Source organism: Balaenoptera physalus, assembly GCF_965194825.1.
Source record: "Balaenoptera physalus genome assembly, chromosome: 3".
Taxonomy (NCBI): Eukaryota; Metazoa; Chordata; class Mammalia; order Artiodactyla; family Balaenopteridae; genus Balaenoptera; species Balaenoptera physalus.
The window spans coordinates 50,672,276-50,687,495 of record NC_138890.1 but is presented as its reverse complement, the minus strand read 5'-3'; positions in this window follow the sequence as shown (position 1 = coordinate 50,687,495).

Sequence of the window (15,220 nt, the reverse complement as noted above, 5' to 3'; positions counted from 1 at the left end):
TCTGAGGCTGACTTCTCATTGGTGAAATGGGAATAGTAATGGGTGGCAGGTGCCAGGGCTATTGTGAACATTAAGGAGTGCCTTACTTTTCCAGTGCCTGGAAAGCCCTCACCTGAACCTGCTTCATGCTGAGTGCTCAGTAAAGCCTGATCCAGTTCTTGTCATCAGACTCATGCAGCTCCCATGCCTCAGCCTGGGGGTGGCACTGCCACCTTTGTCCTGAGGCTGATGAAGATGGGGCTGAAGGGCCAAGAGGCACACCCAAAGTGGAAACTCATTGCATATGATTGTTCTTTCTGGGACCCTTGAAATCAAATTGGTTAGGTGATCTAGGACACTGAGAATGACCCCTCAAAATATACATACAACTGCCAACTTCACAGAAATACAAAGGATCATAAAAGGCCACTATGAACTGCATGTCAACAAATAGGATGAACTTAGATGAAATGGGCAAATTCCTAGAAATAACCAAGCTAACAAAAGTGACTCAAGAAGAAATAGAAAATCTGAATAGACCTACAAGTCAGGAGATTGAATCACTAATCAAAAAACTCCCAGCAAAGAAAAGCCTAGGATCAAATGGCCTTGCTGATGAATTTAACCATGTATTTAAAGGGGAACTAACACCAATCCTTCTCAAACTCGTTCCAAAAAAACTGAAGTGGTGGGAACACTTCCTAACTCATTCTGTAAGTCTAGCATTACCCTGATACTGAACTAGACACAGACTCTCCAAGAAAATAAAACTACAACATCCCTTATCAAAACAAATGCAAAAAATTCTCAACAAAATAATAATAAAACTCAGCAGCTAACTAGAAGGATTATATGCCAGTATCAAGTGGGATTTATCTCAGGAATGCAAAGGTGGTTCAATATAAAAATCAAGGTAATATACCACATTAATAGAATGAAGGTAGAAAAACCACATGATCATCTCAACTGATGCAGAAAAACCATTTGGCAAAATCCAACACCCTTTCAAGATAAAAACACTCAAACTAGGAATGGAATGGAACTTTCTCAACATAACAAAGGCCATATATGAGAAACACAGCTTGCATCATTCTCGATGGTTAAAAAACAGAAACCTTTTCCCCTTGGATCGGGCAAGACAAGACTGACTGCTTTTTTCCCCCTTCTATTTAAGATCAGGAATTTCTATTCAGTGTACTGGAATTTCTAGCCAGAGCAATTAGGCAAGAAAAAGAAATAAAAGACACCTAAACTGGAAAGGAAGTAAAACTATCTTTACTTGGAAATGACGTGATCTTCTATCTATAACACCCTAAAGAATCTACACACAAACACCCTTAGACCTAATCAATTCAGTAAAGTTGCAGGTGACAAAATCAACACACAGAAATCAATTTTACTTCTGAACACTATCAATAACCCAAAGGAAATTAAAAAGACAATTCCATTTATAATACTATCAAAAAATAAAATATGTCAAGTAGGAAATCATCCACACACAAATATGATATCAAAACCAGCAACCGTGAGAAGAGGAGAGTACAAATGTGAGAAATGGGAATTGCATTTGAAATTAAGAGACCAGCAACTTAAAACAACCTTGTATATATATATAAACTGCTATATCAAAACCTCATGGGAACTGCAAACTGAAAAACTACAACAGGTACACACACAAAAAAGAAAAAGTAACCCAAACACGACACTAAAGATACTCATCAAACCGAAAGAGAGGAGAGCAAAAGAGGAAGGGAAGAATAAAGACCTAAAAAAAAAATCCAAAACAAGAAAATGGCAATAGGAACATACATATCGATAATTACCTTAAATGTAAATGGATTAAATGTTCCAACCAAAAGACATAGACTGGCTGAATGGGTACAAAAACAAGACCTGTATATATGCTGTCTACAAGAGACCCACTTCAGGCCTAGGGACACATACATACTAAAAGTGAGGGAATGGAAAAAGATATTACATGCAAATGGAAATCAAAAGAAAACTGAAGTAGCAATACTCAGACAAAATAGACTTTAAAATAAAAACTCTTAAAAGAGACAAGGAAGGACACGACATAATGATCAAGGGTTCAGTCCAAGAAGAAGATATAACAATTGTAAATATATATGCAACCACCATAGGAGAACCTCAGTATATATGGCAAATGCTAACAGCCGTAAAAGGAGAAATCAACAGTAACACAATAATATTGGGGGACTTTAACACCCCACTAACACCAATGGACAGATCATCCAGACAGAAAATCAATAAGGAAACACAAGCTTTAAATGACATATTAGACCAGATAGACTTAATTGATATTTATAGGACATTCCATCCAAAAGCAGCAGAATACACCTTCTTCTCAAGTGCACATGGAAGATTCTCCAGGGTAGATCACATCATGGGCCACAAATCAAGCCTCAGTAAATTTAATAAAAATTGAAATCATATCAGGCATCTTTTCTGACCACAAAGCTATGAGATTAGAAATCAACTACAGGGGGAAAAAAATGTAAAAAAACACAAACACGTGGAGGCTAAACAATATGCTTCTAAACAACCAATGGATCACTAAAGAAATCAAAAAGGAAGTCAAAAAATACCTAGAGACAAATGACAATGAAAACATGATGATCCAAAGCCTATGGGATGCAGCAAAAGCAGTTCTAAGAAGGAAGTTTATAGCAATACAATTTTACCTCAGGAAACAAGAAAAATCTCAAATAAACAACCTAACCTTACACCTAAAGCAACCAGAGAAAGAAGAACAAATAAAACCCAAAGTTAGTAGAAAGAAAGAAATCATAAAGATCAGAGCAGAAATAAATGAAATAGAGATGAAGAAAACGATAGAAAAGATCAATGAAACTAAAAGCTGGTTCTTTGAAAAGATAATAAAAATTGATAACCCTTAGCCAGACTATCAGGAAAAAAAAGGGAGAGGGCTCAAATCAATAAAATTAGAAATGAAAAAGGAGAAGTTACAATGGACACCACAGAAATACACAGATCATAAGACATTACTACAGGATGGTTCAAGATGGCAGAGTAGAAGGATGTGAGCTCACTCCCTCTTGTGAGAGCACCGGAATCACAACTAACTGCTGAACATTGACAGGAAGACGCTGGAACTCACCAAAAAAGATACCCCACATCCAAAGACAAAGGAGAAGCCACAATGAGATGGTAGGAGGGGCACAATCACAATAAAATCAAATCCCATAACTGCTGGGTGGGTGACTCACAAACTGGAGAACACTTATACCACACAAGTCCACCCACTGGAGTGAAGGTTCTGAGGCCCATATCAGGCTTCCCAACCTGGGGGTCTGGCAATGGGAGGAGGAATTCCTAGAGAATCAGACTTCGAAGGCTAGCAGGATTTGATTGCAGGACTTCAACAGGACTGGGGGAAACAGAGACTCCACTCTTGGAGGGCACACACAAAGTAGTGTGCACACTGGGACCCAGGAGAAGGAGCAGTGACCTCAGAGGAGACTGAACCAGACCTACCCTGCTAGTGTTGGAGGGTCTCCTGCAGAGGTGGGGGGTGGCTCACCATGAGGACAAGGACGCTGGCAGCAGAAATTCTGGGAGGTACTCCTTGGTGTGAGCCCTCCCAGAGTCCGCCATTAGCCCCACCAAAGAGCTGCGTAGGTTCCAGTGTTGGGTCGTCTCAGGCCAAACAACCAAAAGGGAGGGAACCCAGCCCCACCCATCAGCAGACAAGGGGATTAAAGTTTTACTGAGCTCTGCCCATGAGATCAACAACCAGCTCTATCCACCACCAGCCCCTCCCATCAAGAAACTCACACAAGCCTCTTAGATAGCCTCATCCACCAGAGGGCAGACAGCAGAAGCAGAACTACAGTCCTGCAGCCTGTGGAACAAATACCACATTCACAGAAAGATAGACAAGATGAAAAGGCAGAGGGCTATGTACCAGATGAAGGAACAAGATAAAACCCCAGAAAAACAACTAAATGAAGTGGAGATAGGCAACCTTCCAGAAAAAGAATTCAGAATAATAATAGTGAAGATGATCCAGGACCTCGGAAAAAGAATGGAGGCAAAGATCGAGAAGATGCAAGAAATGTTTAACAAAGACCTAGAAGAATTAAAGAACAAACAGACATGAAAAGTACAATAACTGAAAGGAAAAATACACTAGAAGGAATGAATAGCAGAATAACTGAGGCAGAAGAACAGATAAGTGACCTGGAAGACAGAAAAGTGGAATTCACTGCTGCAGAACAGAATAAAGAAAAAAGAATGAAAAGAAATGAAGACAGCCTAAGAGACCTCTGGGACAACATTAAACGCAACAACATTCTCATTATAGGGGTCCCAGAAGGAGAAGAGAGCGAGAAAGGACCCCTGAAAATATTTGAAGAGATTATAGTCGAAAAATTCCCTAACATGGGAAAGGAAATAGCCACCCAAGTCCAGGAAGCTCAGAGAGTCCCAGACAGGATAAACCCAAGGAGAAACATGCCGAGACACATAGTAATCAAAGTGGCAAAAATTAAAGACAAAGAAAAATTATTGAAAGCAACAAGGGAAAAACAAGAAATAACATAAAAGGGAACTCCCATAAGGTTAACAGCTGATTTCTCAGCAGAAACTCTAAAAGCCAGAAGGGAGTGGCATGATATATTTAAAGTGATGAAAGGGAAGACCCTACAACCAAGATTATTCTACCCAGCAAGGATCTCATTCAGATTCGACGGAGAAATCAAAAGCTTCACAGACAAGCAAAAGCTAAGAGAATTCAGCACCACCTAACCAGCTCTACAACAAATGCTAAAGGAACTTCTCTAAGTGGGAAACACAAGAGAAGAAAAGGACCTACAAAAACAAACCCATAACTATTAAGAAAATGGTCATAGGAATATATATATCGATAATTACCTTAAACATGAATAGATTAAATGCTCCAACCAAAAGACACAGGCTTGCTGAATGGATACAAAAACAAGACCCATAAATATGCTGTCTACAAGAGACCCACTTCAGACCTAGGGACACATACAGACTGAAAGTGAGGGGATGGAAAAAGATATTCCATGCAAATGGAAATCAAAAGAAAGCTGGAGTAGCAATACTCATATCAGATAAAATAGACTTTAAAATAAAGAATGTTACAAAAGACAAGGAAAGACACAACATAATGATCAAGGGATCAATCCAAGAAGAAGATATAACAATTGTAAATATGTATGCACCCAACATAGGAGCACCTCAATACATAAGGCAACTGCTAACAGCTATAAAAGAGGAAATCGACAGTAAAACAATAATAGTGCGGGACTTTAACTCCTCACTTACACCAATGGACAGATCATCCAAACAGAAAATTAATAGGGAAACAGAAGCTTTAAATGACACAATAGACCAGACAGATTTAATTGCTATTTATAGGACATTCCATCCAAAAACTGAAGATTACACTTTCTTCTCAAGTGCACACAGAACATTCTCCAGGATCGATCACATCTTGGGTCACAAATCAAGCGTTGGTAAATTTAAGAAAATTGAAATCATATCAAGCATATTTTCTGACCACAATGCTATGAGATTAGAAATCAATTATGGGGGAAAAAACGTAAAAAACACAAACACATGGAGGCTAAACAATACGTTACTAAATAAACAAGAGATCAGTGAAGAAATCAAAGAGGAAATCAAAAAATACCTAGAGACAAATTACAATGAAAAAATGACGATCCAAAACCTATGGGATACAGCAAAAGCAGTTCTAAGAGGGAAGTTTATAGCAAAACAAGCCTACCTCGAGAAACAAGAAAAATCTCAAATAAACAATTTAACCTTACACCTAAAAGAACTAGAGAAAAGAGAGCAAACAAAACCCAAAGTAAGTAGAAGGAAAGAAACCATAAAGACCAGAGCAGAAATAAATGAAATAGAAACAAAGAAAACAACAGCAAAGATCAACAAAACTAAAAGCTGTTTCTTTGACAAGATAAACAACATTGATAACCATTAGCCACACTCATCAAGAAAAAGAGGGAGAGGACTCAAATTAATAAAATTAGAAATGAAAAAGGAGAAGTTACAACAGACACCACAGAAAAAAAACATCCTAAGAGACTAATACAAGCAACTCTATGCCAATAAAATGGACAACCTGGAAGAAATGGACAAATTCTTAGCAAGCTATAACCTTCCAAGACTGAAGCAGGAAAAAATAGAAAATATGAACAGACCAATCACAAGTAATGAAATTGAAAGTGTGATTAAAAATCTTCCAACAAACAAAAGTCCAGGACCAGATGGCTTCACAGGTGAATTCTATCAAACATTTAGAGAAGAGCTAACACCCATCCTTCTCAAACTCTTCCAAAAAATTGCAGAGGAAGGAACACTCCCAAACTCATTCTGTGAGGCCACCATCACCCTGATACCAAAACCAGACAAAGATACTACAAAAAAGAAAATTACAGACCAATATCACTGATGAATATAGATGCAAAAATCATCAACAAAATACTAGCAAACAGAATCCAACAACACATTAAAAGGATCATACACCACGATCAAGTGGGATTTATCCCAGGAATGCAAGGATTCTTCAATATATGCAAATCAATCAATGTGATACACCATATTAACAAATTGAAGAAGAAAAACCATATGATCATCTCAATAGATGCAGAAAATCTTTTGACAAAATTCAACACCCATTTATGATAAAAACTCTCCAGAAAGTGGGCATAGAGAGAACCTACCTCAACATAATAAAGGCCATATACAACAAACCCACAGCAAACATCCTTCTCAATGGTGAAAAACTGAAAGCATTTCCTCTAAGATCAGGAACAAGACCAGGATGTCCACTCTAGTCACTATTATTCAACATAGTTTTGGAAGTCCTAGCCACGGCATTCAGAGAAGAAAAAGAAATAAATGGAATACAAATTGAAAAAGAAGAAGTAAAACTGTCACTGTCTGCAGATGACATGATACTATACATAGAGAATCCTAAAGATGCCACCAGAAAACTACTAGAGCTAATCAATGAATTTGGTAAAGTTGCAAGATACAAAATTAATGCACAGAAATCTCTTGCATTCTTATACACTAATGATGAAAAATCTGAAAGAGAAATTAAGGAAACACTCCCATTTACCACTGCAACAAAAAGAATAAAATACCTAGGAATAAACCTACCTAGGGAGACAAAAGACCTGTATGCAGAAAACTATAAGACACTGATGAAAGAAATTAAAGATGATACAAACAGATGGAGTGATATACCATGTTCTTGGACTGGAAGGATCAACATTGTGAAGTGAATATACTACTCAAAGCAATCTACAGATTCAGTCAATCCCTATCAAATTACCAATGGCATTTTTTACAGAACTAGAAAAAAACATCTTGAAATTTGTACAGAGACACAAAAGACCCCGAATAGCCAAAGCATAATTGAGGGGAAAAAACGGAGCTGGAGGAATCAGACTCCCTGACTTCAGACTGTACTACAAAGCTACAGTAATCAAGACAATATGGTACTGGCACAAAAACAGAAATATAGATCAATGGAACAGGATAGAAAGCCCAGAGATAAACCCACGCACCTATGGTCAACTAATCTATGACAAAGGAGGCAAGGATATACAATGGAGAAAAGACAGTCTCTTCAATAAGTGGTGCTGGGAAAACTGGACAGCTACATGTAAAAGAATGAAATTAGAACACTCCCTAACACCATACACAAAAATAAACTCAAAATGGATTAGAAACCTAAATGTAAGACGGGACACTATAAAACTCTTAGAGGAAAACATAGGAAGAACACTCTTTGACATAAATCACAGCAAGTTTTTTTTTGATCCACCACCTAGAGTAATGGGAATAAAAACAAAAATAAACAAATGGGACCTAATGAAACTTAAAAGCTTTTGCAAAGCAAAGGAAACTACAAACAAGATGAAAAGACAACCCTCAGAATGGGAGAAAATATTTGCAAATGAATCAACGGGCAAAGGATTAATCTCCAAAATATATAAACAACTCATGCAGCTCAATAGTAAATAAACAAACAACCCGATCAAAAAATGGGCAGAAGACCTGAAGAGACATTTCTCCAAAGAAGACATACAGATGGCTAAGAAGCACATGAAAAGCTGCTCAACATCACTAATTATTAGAGAAATGTAAATCAAAACTACAATGAGGTATCACCTCACACCAGTTAGAATGGGCATCATCAGAAAATCTACAAACAACAAATGCTGGACAGGGTGTGGAGAAAAGGCAACCCTCTTGCACTGTTGGTGGGAATGTAAATTGATACAGCCACTAAGGAGAACAGTATGGAGGTTCCTTAAAAAACTAAAAATAGAATTACCATATGACCAGCAATCCCACTACTGGGCATATACCCAGAGAAAACCATAATTCAAAAAGACACATGCACCCCAATGTTCATTGCAGCACTATTTACAATAGCCAGGTCATGGAAGCAACCTAAATGCCCATCAACAGACGAATGGATAAAGAAGATATGGTACATATTTACAATGGAATATTACTAAGCCATAAAAAGGAAGGAAACTGGGTCATTTGTAGAGACGTGGATGGATCTAGAGACTGTCATACAGAGTGAAGTAAGTCAGAAAGAGAAAAACAAATATAGTATATTAACGCATGTATGTGGAACCTAGAAAAATGGTACAGATAAACGGGTTTGCAGGGCAGAAATAGAGACACAGATGTAGAGAACAAATGTATGAACACCAAGGGGGGAAAGTGGCGGGGGGGGCTGGTGGTGTGATGAATTGGGAGATTGGGATTGACATATATACACTAATATGTATAAAATGGATAACTAATAAGAACCTGCTGTATAAAAAAAATAAATTTTTTAAAAAAAGACATTACTACAAACAACTATACACCAATAAAATGGACAACCTAGAAGAAATGGAGAAATTCTTAGCAAGATACAACCTTCCAAGACTGAACCAGGAAGAAAGAGAAAATATGAACAGACCAATCACAAGTAATGAAATTGAAACTACGATTTAAAAACTTTCAACAAACAGAAGTCCAGGACCAGATGGTTTCACAGGTAAATTCTATCAAACATTTATAGAAGAGTTAATACCTATCCTTCTGAAACTCTTCCAAAACATTACAGAGGAAAAACCACTCTGAAGCTCATTCTACAAGGCCACCATTAACCTGATACCAAAACCAGACAAAGATACCACAAAACAGAAAATTACAGGCCAATATTACTGATGAACATAGCCGCAAAAATCCTCAACAAAATACTAGCAAACCGGGCTTCCCTGGTGGCGCAGTGGTTGGGAGTCTGCCTGCCAATGCAGGGGACACGGGTTCGAGCCCTGGTCTGGGAAGATCCCACATGCCGCGGAGCAACTAAGCCTGTGAGGCACAGCTACTGAGCCTGCGGGTCTAGAGCCTGTGCTCCGCAACGGGGAAGCCACGACAATGAGAGGCCCGCGCACCACGATGAGGAGTGGCCCCCACTTGCCACAACTAGAGAAAGCCCGCACACAGAAACGAAAACCCAACACAGCCAAAAATAAATAAATAAATTTATATATAAAACAAAAATACTAGCAAACCAAATCCAACAGTACATTAAAAGGATCATACACCATGGTCAAGTGGGAATTATCCCAGGGATGCAAGGATTCTTCAATATATGCAAATCAATCAATGTGATACACCACATCAACAAATTGAATAAAAACCAAACAATCATCTCAACAGATGCAGAAAAAGCTCTTGGCAAAATGCAACACCCATTATGATAAAAACTCTCCAGAAAGTGGGCATAGAGGGAACCTACCTCAACATGATAAAGGCCATATATGACAAATCCACAGCTAACATCATTCTCAGCGGTGAAAAGCTGAAAGTATTTTCTCTAAGATCAGGAACAAGAATAGGACATCCACTCTTGCCACTTTTATTCAGCATAGTTTTGGAAGTCCTAGCCTCAGCAGTCAGAGAAAAAAAAGAAATAAAAGGAATCCAAACTGGAAAAGAAGTAAAACTGTCAAGGTTTGCAGATGACATGATACTATACATAAAAAAATCATAAAGATGCTACCAGAAAACTACTAGAGCTCAATGAATTCGGTAAAGTTGCAGGATACAAAATTAATACACAGACATCTCTTACGTTCCTATACACTAACAATGAAGGATCAGAAGGAGAAATTAAGGAAACAATCCCATTTACCATCACATCAAAAAGAATACCTAGGAATAAACCTACCTAAGAAGGCAAAAGACCTGTACTGAGAAAACTATAAGTTCCTGATGAAAGTAATCAAAGATGACACAAACAGATGGAAGGATATACCATGATTTTAGACTGTAAGAATCAACATTGTCAAAATGACTCTACTACCCAAAGCAAAATACAGGTGCAATGCAATCCCTATCGAATTATCAATGGCATTTTTCACAGAATTAGAACAAAAATTTTTACAATTTGTATGGAAACAAAAAAGACCCCGAAGAGCTAAAGCAAACTTGAGAAAGAAAAACAAAGCTGGAGGAATCAGGCTCCCTGACTTCAGACTATAGTACAAAGCTACAGTCATCAAAACAGTATGCTACTGGTACAAAAACAGAAATAGAGATCAATGGAACAGGATAGAATGTCCAGAGATAAACGTACACACCAAAGGTCAACTAACCTATGAAAAAGGAGGCAAGAATATACAATGGAGAAATGACAGTCTCTTCAATAAGTGGTGCTGGGAAACTGGACAGCTACATGTAAAGAATGAAATTAGAACACTATCTAATACCATACACAAAAATAAACTCAAAATGGATTGAAGACCTAAATGTAAGGCCAGATACTATAAAACTCTTAGAGGAAAACAAAGGCAGAACACTCTCTGACATAAATGGCAGAAATATCTGCTTTTATGCACCTGCTAGGGTAATGAAAATCAAAACAGAAATAAACAAATGGGACCTAATTAAAAGCTTTTGCACAGCAAAGGAAACCATAAACAAAATGAAAAGACAACCAACAGAAGGGGAGAAAATATTTGCAGATGAAGTGACCAACAAGGGATTAATCTCCAAACTATACAAACAGCTCATGCAGCTCAACATCAAAAAAACAAACAACCCAGTCATAAAGAGCAGAAGATCTAAACATTTCTCCAAAGAACATACAGATGGCCACAAAGTACATGAAAATATGCTCAATATTGCTAATTATTAGAGAAATGCAAGTCCAAACTACAATGAGATATAACCTCACACCATTCAGAATGGCCATCATCAAAAAATCTATAAAGGATAAATGCTGGAGAGAATGTGGAGAAAAGGGAACCCTCCGACACTGTTGGTGGGAATGTAAATTGGTACACCCATTATGGAGAACAGTATGGAGGTTCCTTAAAAAACTAAATATAGAACTACCATATGATCCAGCAATCTCACTCTGGGGCATACATCTGGAGAAAACCATAATTTGAAAAGATACATGCACCCCAATGTTCATTGCAGCACTATTTACAATAGCCAAGACACGGAAACAACCTAAATGTCCATCAACAGACGAACAGGTGAAGAAGAAGTGGTACTTATATACAATGGAATATTACTCATTCATAAAAGTGAAGGAAATAATGCCATTTGCAGCAACATGGATGGACCTAGAGATTCTCATACTAAGTGAAGTAAGTCAGACAGAAAAAGACAAATGTCATATGATATCACTTATATGCAGAATCTAAAAAAATGGCACAAATGAACTTATTTACAAAAAAGAAATACAGTCACAGATGTAGAAAACAAACTTATGGTTACCAAAAAGGAAGGGGGGAGGGGTCAATTAGGAGATGGGGATCAACATATAAACACTATTATATACATAATACATAACTAATAAGGACCTACTGTGTAGCGCAGGGAACTCTACTCAATATTTTTAAATAACCTATATGGGGAAAGAATCTAAAAAAGAGTGAATATATGTATATGTATAACTCTGCTATACACCTGAAACACAACACTGTAAATCAACTATACTCCAATAAAAATTTTAAAATAAAATAAAAATATTACAGAATTTAATCAAGGAGGTGAAAGACTTGTACCCTGAAAACTACAACACATTGCTTAATTTTAAAAGGACCCAAATAAATGGAAACAACCCATGTTTAAAGATTAGAATGCTTAATATTGTTCAAATAATACTACTACCCAGAACAATATACAAATTAAATTCAATCTCTATTAAATCGCAGAGTTGTTGTTTTCTTTTCTTTTCTTTTTTTTAGAAATGGGAAAAACAATGCTAATATTCATATAGAGTTCCAAGGGAGGCCGAAGAGCCAAAATAATCTTGCAAAATTGTGGTACTGCATTAGCGTAGACGTATAGACCATGGAATACACTTGAGACCCCAGAAACAAACCCTCACATCGATTTTCACTTGAGTTTTGATAGGAGTGCAAAGACTGCTCACTGGGCAAAGAACAGACTCAACAAATGGTACTGAAAAACTTGGATCTCACATGCAGAACCTTGAGGTTGGACCCTACCTCATACCATATACAAAACTTAACTCAAGATCAACCAAAGCCCTAAATTTTAGAGCTAAGCTATAGAACTATTGAAGAAAACATAGGTGCACATCTCCATGACCTTAGATTTGGCCATGGTTTCTTAAATATGACACCAGAGGCACAGAAAACAATGAAAAATAGATAACATTGGTCTTCATAAAAATTAAAAACTTCCGTGCATCACAGGACATTATCAACAGAGCAAAAAAAATCCTACAGAATGACAGAAAATGTGTGCAAACGATAGGTCTGCTAAGGGTTTAATATCCAGTATATGTAAAGAATGCCAACAACTCAATTCAAAAATTGGCCAAAAACCAGAACAGACATTTCTCCAAAGAAGACACGTGGCCAACAGCACTTGTAATGATGCTCAACATTGCTGTTATTAGAGAAATGCCAATCAAACCTACAATGAGATATCACCTCACACCAGTCAGAATGGGCATCATCAAAAAATCTACAAACAATAAATGCTGGAGGGGGTGTGGAAAAAAGGGAACCCTCCTGCACTGTTGGTGGGAATGTAACTTGGTATACCCATTATGGAAAACAGTATGGAAGTTTCTAGAAAAACTAAATATAGAACTACAATACGATCCAGCAATCCTACTCCTGGGCATACATCTGGAGAAAAACTATAATTCAAAAAGATACATGCACCCCAGTGTTCACTGCAGCACTATTGACAATAGCCAAGACATGGAAGCAACCTAAATGTCCATCAAAAGACAAATGGGTAAAGAAGTGGTACATATATACAATGGAATATTACTCAGCCATAAAAATGAACAAAATAATGCCACTTGCAGCAAAATGGATGGACCTAGAGATTCTCATACTAAGTGAGACAAATGTCACGTGTTATTGCTTATATGCAGAATCTCAAAAAAATGGTACAAATGAACTTATTTACAACACAGAAATAGAGTCACAGATGTAGAAAACAAACTTATTGGCAGGGGGAGGGATCAGTTAGGAGACTGGAATCTACATATACACATTACTATATATATATATATATATATATATATATATATATATATATATATATATATATATATATATATATATATATATACACATAATAGATAACTAATAAGGACCTACTGTGTGGCACAGGGAACTCTCCTCAATATTTTTGAATAACCTATATGGGGAAAGAATCTAAAAATGAGTGAATATATGTATATGTATAACTGAATCACTCTGCTGTACACCTAAAACTAACACAACATTGTAAATCAACTATACTCCAATAAAAATTTAAAAAAATATATTACATAATTTAATCAAAGAGGTGAAAGATTTGTACCCTGAAAACTACAACACATTGCTTAATTTACATAGGACCTAAATAAATGAAAAATAACCCATGTTTAAAGATTAGAATGCTTAATATTGTTCAAATAATAACTACCCAGAACAATATACAGATATAATTCAATCCCTATTAAATCTCAGAGTTTTTTTTTTTAATGGGAAAAACAATGCTAATATTCATATGGAGTTCCAAGAGAGGCCAAAGAGCCAAAATAATCTTGCAAAAATGTGGTACTGCATTAGCATAGACATCAAGGAAATTTATTATTAGTCATAAGGGAATTCAAATCAAAACCACTTCACACCTGCTAGAATCACTATAATTTTTTTTAAATGAAAAGTTTTGCTGAGGATGTTGACAAATTTGAACCCTCAAACGTTGCTGGTGTGTCTCTAAAATGGTACAGCTGCTATGGCAAACAGTTCCTCAAAGAGTTAAACATTATTCACAATAGCCTAAGATCGGAACAAGCTAAACATCCATCAACACATGAACAGATAAACAAAATGTGGTATATACCTACAGTGAAACGTTTCTGTCAAAAAAAAAGGAATGATGTTCTGGTACATTTTACAGTGTGAATTAACCTTGAGAACATTATACTAAGTGAAATACGGCAGTGTTGGGCTGTACCCTACCAGCCAGCAAGCCTTGTATTTGCCCAGCCTCGAGACAGAAGAAAGAGCCTTGAGACGGTGACAGAGGTAAAGATTTTGTGGACAGGGCATCTTCCACCTCCAAAACTAAGGGTCCTAGATGGATACCCCGCCAAGTACGGCAGATGGCAGGCAGGCCATGGCAGCAATTTGCTACTCGGGGGCAGAGGCCACCATTTACAGGGAGAATTGACATTAGGTTGGCTCACTAGTTACCAGGGAAACCAGCAGCCTGGGCACCTCCCTCACAGCCCCTCAGGTTAATGACCGTCACGAGGGCAGATGTTTCCCTTTAACAAACTAGCAGGTAGAGCTTCTCTGGCCTGGGGATTAGAACAATCCCCAGCTGGGGCAGGGGGCAAGCACGTTCATGTGAGTAAGTGTAGGAGAAAAAGGCACTGGTCGAGCAGGGGGATGTACAGAGAGCAAGAGAACAGCCATCTTGAGTGGCCTGACCATACACTCCACCACTATATGCCCTGCACGACCCTTACCATCTCAGTCCGCCCGTCTTCCACTCTATCCATGAGGTCAGGTGTGCAGAGGTGCACTGCAACCAAATACCACAAATGCAATACAGACACCAGCAGCTAGAGAGTGTCTAGAGTCTAAGAGGTAGGCAAACTTTGGAGCCAGGCGCATATCGGGTCAATTTTTCA